This window comes from Ochotona princeps, chromosome 2, assembly GCF_030435755.1.
Source record: "Ochotona princeps isolate mOchPri1 chromosome 2, mOchPri1.hap1, whole genome shotgun sequence".
NCBI lineage: Eukaryota > Metazoa > Chordata > Mammalia > Lagomorpha > Ochotonidae > Ochotona > Ochotona princeps.
Genome location: NC_080833.1, coordinates 81,924,048 through 81,929,601, shown reverse-complemented (window position 1 = coordinate 81,929,601; position 5,554 = coordinate 81,924,048). Strand labels below are relative to the sequence as shown.

Below are 5,554 nucleotides of genomic sequence, written 5' to 3'. Positions count from 1 at the left end.
CACTCTTCAAAATTGAAAATAAATATCATGAAAAACCATGCAGGAGTTCAAATTTTTTGCAATAATATGATTTAGCTGTTAGTGTCATTGTTAGCTCAATGCGGTTTAGATGATCCCAATTTTCTTGATGGCATCTAGAGCATCATGTTCAGGAGCCAGCTGCATTATATGCTGTCCTTTCTCTGTCAAATCTGATCAGGATATTGGCTTTGCCCACCTCAATGCCGTAGAGCTTAATGAATTGTTTGATCCAGTGTTTGTTAGCCTTGACATTTACAATGAACATGAACGTGTTGCTGTCATATATTTTCATACAGACTCTATGGTCAGGGGGAACTTGATGATGGCATAGTGGTCACACTTATTTCTCCTGGGGGTTCTTTTCCAAGGGTGTTTGGCTGCCGCTGCAGGTGCAGTGCCTTGGACCACTGAAAGTTGGGTGAAATGCTAATTTTGTTCTTGTGGCTGTGGACGCCTTTCAGCACTGTCTTCTTGACCTTCAGAGCCTTTGCTTGGCTTCAGCTCTGCGAGGGCAGGGGCTTTCTTCTTTGTCTTTGGTGCCATCCTGGTGCAGAGGTATCTGTGAACCTTTGAAGTATGCCTAAAATGCTTTTTTCTCCAAAAATATAATCATTGTATTTTTCTATCTAAAATACTTCAGTCTCTCCATACTGCTCATTGTCTTTTCTACAAGAATTTCTTTAAATGAAATCCATATGCCAGTGCAAACCCATGAAAAGTCTTCATGATCTGTTCTAGCTCACCATATTAACCTTTCCTCAGTGTCTCCTGGTAGTTGCTCCTTAGAGTTTCTGGAATATTCAGCTCCATTTTTAATTCACTGCTTGGCTCTCAATATCTCATCCCACTTGGACTGACAAATCAGCTTTAGATTTGCTAACCAGGCTTTGTTACTGATCTCCCTGAACATAATTTCTCGAATTCTAATCCTCTTCATACACTACAAAGTTGCATTCATTCATAAATTTGTACAGACATCCATCCAATCCTAATAAAAATCACCAGATTTTAATTTAAGCATTTGGAAATATAATTATGACTGACATATGTTGTTTAAATTTGAGTTATTTACATTGTAACAGAAGAGAAGACATATCTTCTGATACCAAATGATATTCTTTGAGGTAGTGATGTCCACAGTGACAATAGAAGGATTCTCAGAAAGGTAAGAAAAGGGAAAGATTGGTGTACAGTACGAGGATGAAGGTCCATTAATAAGTGTTTCCAAGGGCATCAACTGAGTCGGAGAGAGCAAATGGTAAGAAATGAGTTGACAGACTATCTTTAGATATATCATCAGTGTCCTTCTAAACTGTGAAGAGACAGGAATTCATTCTGTGGTCAATGAGGAGTCATTGAGGATTTTAAGTAGGGAGGACATTAACATCTTAATTTTAGAAGGACTACACCAGATTTGCATATAGATTAATCTGATGTTGGTAAGGCTTGAACATAGCGTGACAGACAAGTGTAACTGCTGTGGACTAGTGTACTAGAAACCTTGGTAAAGGAATTGTATGTATGTTTAAGTTACTGAGGAAATACAATTACAAGAACTTGTGCATGCAAGGCGAGGACTTTAGCCACTAGGCTACCATGCTAGGCCCAGATCTTTATTTTTTTTTAAGATTTATTTATTTTTATTAGAAGGGCAGGTGAACAGGGAGGAGGAGAGACAGAGAGGAAGATCTTTCCTCCTATGATTCACTCCCCAAGTGGCCGCAACTTCCGATCTTGCGCCGATCCAAAGCCAGGTGCCAGGAACTTCCTTCAGGTTTCCCACGTGGGTTCAGGGTCCCAAGGCTTTGGGCCGTGCTTGACTGCTTTCCCAGGCCACAGGCAGGAAGCTGGACGGGAAGTGGAGCTGCCGGGATTAGAACAGACCCATATGGGATCCGGGCGTGTTCAAGGCGAGGACCTTAACCACTACACTATCGCGCCGGGCCCAGATCTTCACACGGTCTGGGAAGGCCTTGGATGTCTTCTCAGCTGACTTGCGGTTCCCTCTGCGCACGTCATCCTCTGTCTTCTGCACACAGTATGCGTTTTTAAGCCGCCAAAGCCGCCAGCCTCTCACCTTTTGCCTTTTTTCCTTCACATGAATAAATTTGACTTAACTTTCAAACTCTAAATATGTTTGAGTTTCTTTGGAAAGTCTTCTTGCGTGTTTCTTCCTGATATTAATATCCCCGTGTCTCTGGCACACACTGCTCAGAGATAGGTAGAAAGTTTCAAAAGGATATTTTAACTAGTGCTGGATCAGATCGCCCATCTTCCAGCACTGATAACAACTTTAAATAACTTAAATATAAATTTTTCATATTGAATGAACAAGCACATGTGTTGATATCAATCAATACATACATGCATGCATGTGTTTATTTTTTGTCCCACTCTCGGTGTTTTAATAAGGCTAAGAGTATTCTCTCATGATAACACCACCTTGATGACTTGATCTGATTGAATAAATTCCTAAAGGTCCATCTTCTGAATGTTGTAATTGGATCAAGCTTCCATCTTCGCAACATCTCATGTGGGATACAGGTTTCAACACATGAGTACTGTGGGCACACATGTGGATATATCTAAAACACAGCAGCCCTTTTACTTGTGAACTCTTCACTGGTCTTCCTTTAGCCAATTGGCCTGGGCAGTGCTCCAATAGCTCTTCCTTTAGGGATAGCATTCAGCTACTGGGTGCTGAGGTTAATGGTTTATTTGTAACTTCTCTAAGAAGCTTGATCTTAGTGATCAACACTTTTCTGTTTCCCTCAGTGCCCATCACAGTGATGAATTTGTCTGAATAAAACAGAGCACTGATGGCTGAGGGTAATTGTTGGTGTTAAACACACATTTGTACATGCAATAGTCAGTATATATTCATGTATGTGATTGGTGTAAATTAAATGATTTATCTTTACTTGAAATTAAAGCTGTGTGTATACTTTAGGCAGAAATTATTATCTGGCTAAAGTCCAGAGTGAAGGATACTATGTGTTTTGTTATGTTTCTGTATATCTTTATTGCTTTGTCATTTGATGTTTATAGTCATTATAACCTACTTTAGAATCATGGTTTTTATTTATTTAATCAAGTGAGGAGTTAGAGCTCAATTTCTGACAAATCTTTACATTGAATTTTTTACAAAATGAATTTAATAAATAATTCATCCACATTGTAAAGTGTTTTTACAATGGAAAGAAAGCTGAACAAATACTTATTCTTCACTGTGATAATTGATGATTTAAAATGGTTTGGGTTTTGGGGCCTAGTGCAATGATTCAAGTGGCTAATCCTCCTCTTATAAGGGCTGACACCAATATGGGCACCAGTTTATTCCTGGCTGCTTTATTTTCTGTCCAACTCCCTGCTAATGGCCTGGGAAAACAGCAAGGACGGCCCACAGCATTGGGACCCTGCACCCACATGGGAGACAAGGAAGAAGCTCCTGGTTCTTTCTTAGGTTTGGCTCATCTCTGGCCCTGGTGGCTGTTTGGCGAGTGAACCAGCAGGTGGAAGATCTTTCTCTCTGTCTCTCTTTCTCTTTGTAAATATGACTTCCCAGTAAAAAGAAATATATCTTAAAAATTAGTTCGGATTTTTAACTGTTGGAATTGAACAAGACATTTGTTAGAGTTGAATTTGAAAATTGTCAGGTTGAAAAACAAAACAGGGCTTGGCGGCGTGGCCTAGTGGCTAAGGTCCTCGCCTTGATCCCATATGGCCACTGGTTCTAATCCCGGCAGCTCCACTTCCTCTCTATCTCTCCTCCTCTCAGTATATCTGACTTTGCAATGAAAATAAAATAAATCTTAAAAAAAAAAAAGAAAAACAAAACAAAACCCATGGGATTTTTCATTATTTCTGTTATTTACAAGTCTTTCTTCACGCATTCTCCTTCCTCTTTTAAAAGAGAGAATTCAATGGGTACATCTAACAGCTAAATACTCCACAAATGTGCATACCTTCAGGGCTATGTGCGTGTAACAGGCCATGTTGTCACAATAAAGTGGCTTCTTCATAATACACTACTAAAACATTAAGCTCATCTATTGGATTTCATAAATTCGGATTGTGTGGTAAGCTCAGATGTAGAAAGTGTTTCTTCTCCCCTTAAATCCCACCTCCATCCCTTGTAGCAAAACCTATGTTTATCACATTGGGAAACATCTAGTATTTGGTTGGAAATTTCCTCCTAATTTGAGATTTCTTGTCATCAGTATTAGCATTGGTGGAACCTGTCCTCTGTTGCAGCAATGGGGCACTGGAGAGTTCTTGCATATAGATGACCAACACAGGACAAGAAATGTCCCCGGTCTGTAGGGTGACCCTTGCTTTACCTTCCACATAAAGGTGTTGCTCCACTTTGACGAGCTCCAGGGGAGGGGCTTGCACAGCTGCTGCTCTGCAATAGAAAATAGGATCCCATAGCATGCTTTGTGATCACTTGTCTTTCCACAAAAGCAAGTTGGCCCAGTTTTCCCCTTAGTTACTATTGACACAAAAGTATTCATAACTTCAAACAATCTGAAATAGTATTAGCTAATGTTTATTGTTTAACTATATACCAGACACTGTCATGCACGCTACTTAATCACCTTTGATTTCTATCACAATCCTTTTTCAAAGCTTATTGATTTATTTATTTGAAAGAAAGAATGAGATCAGAATGAAAGAGAGAAAGAAAGAGAGAGAGAGAGGAGAGAGGCTGCAACAGCTGAGGCTGGTTTATGCTGAAGCCAGGAGTCCAGAGCTGCCTCTGAATCTCCCAGTGGTTGGCAGATACCCAAGCTCTTGAGTCATCTGCCTCTTAGGGTGCACATTAGCATAAGATTGGATTGGAAGCAGATGTGGGATTCACTCCAATATGGATACGAGCCCTCTGAAGCACAATAGACATCCCAGATAATCTTCATTTAAAAGAGAGCTTTTACTAGATATAATTACCTATCACAGAATTCCTTAAATTTTTTTCATTGTTATTAGTGCATGATATAGTCCTGCAGGTATAGGGATTCCCCCCTTTCTCATCCTTTTGTCCTTCTGCATTTTCCCTTTCCATTATTTCCCCCTTATACTGTTACAGTGGTATAGTTGTATAGTGCTTTATGAACAGTTACAAGTTTAACATCCTGATATGTAATTGCATCATGATATTGTAGGAATAGAGAAGTGCTCGCTTCAGCAGCACGGATCCTAAAGTTGGAACGATACAGAGAAGATTAGCATGGCCCCTGCGCAAGGAATAGAGAAAGGTAGAAAACCTAGTATTATATTGTCAAAGTATATTTAAATGATTAGGAGTCCTCCTTTAAATTGGGAGTAGAGATGCCTACTGCAATATATCTTCACTTCCAAGTATGCTAGCCTTCACAATACAGTTTATCTATTAGAATGTATGTATATACTTGTTCACCTATATTACTACTTGCTTTGTATTTTGCATGAAGGTTGTCTAATATTTGAAGGAACATATATTTGTCCTTCTGCGATTGGGTCATTTCACTGAGCATAATGGTCTTTAGTTGGGACC

The 5,554-nt window shown here is 39.5% G+C and overlaps 1 non-coding gene across 1 annotated transcript; it reads left to right on the top strand.

The window, feature by feature from the left end:
• The first annotated feature begins 5,193 nt into the window (after positions 1–5,193).
• LOC118758695 (U6 spliceosomal RNA) lies at positions 5,194–5,297 on the top strand. The gene has a single exon (XR_004995791.2). It is a non-coding gene; the product is annotated as a U6 spliceosomal RNA (small nuclear RNA).
• The last annotated feature ends 257 nt before the right edge of the window (positions 5,298–5,554 follow it).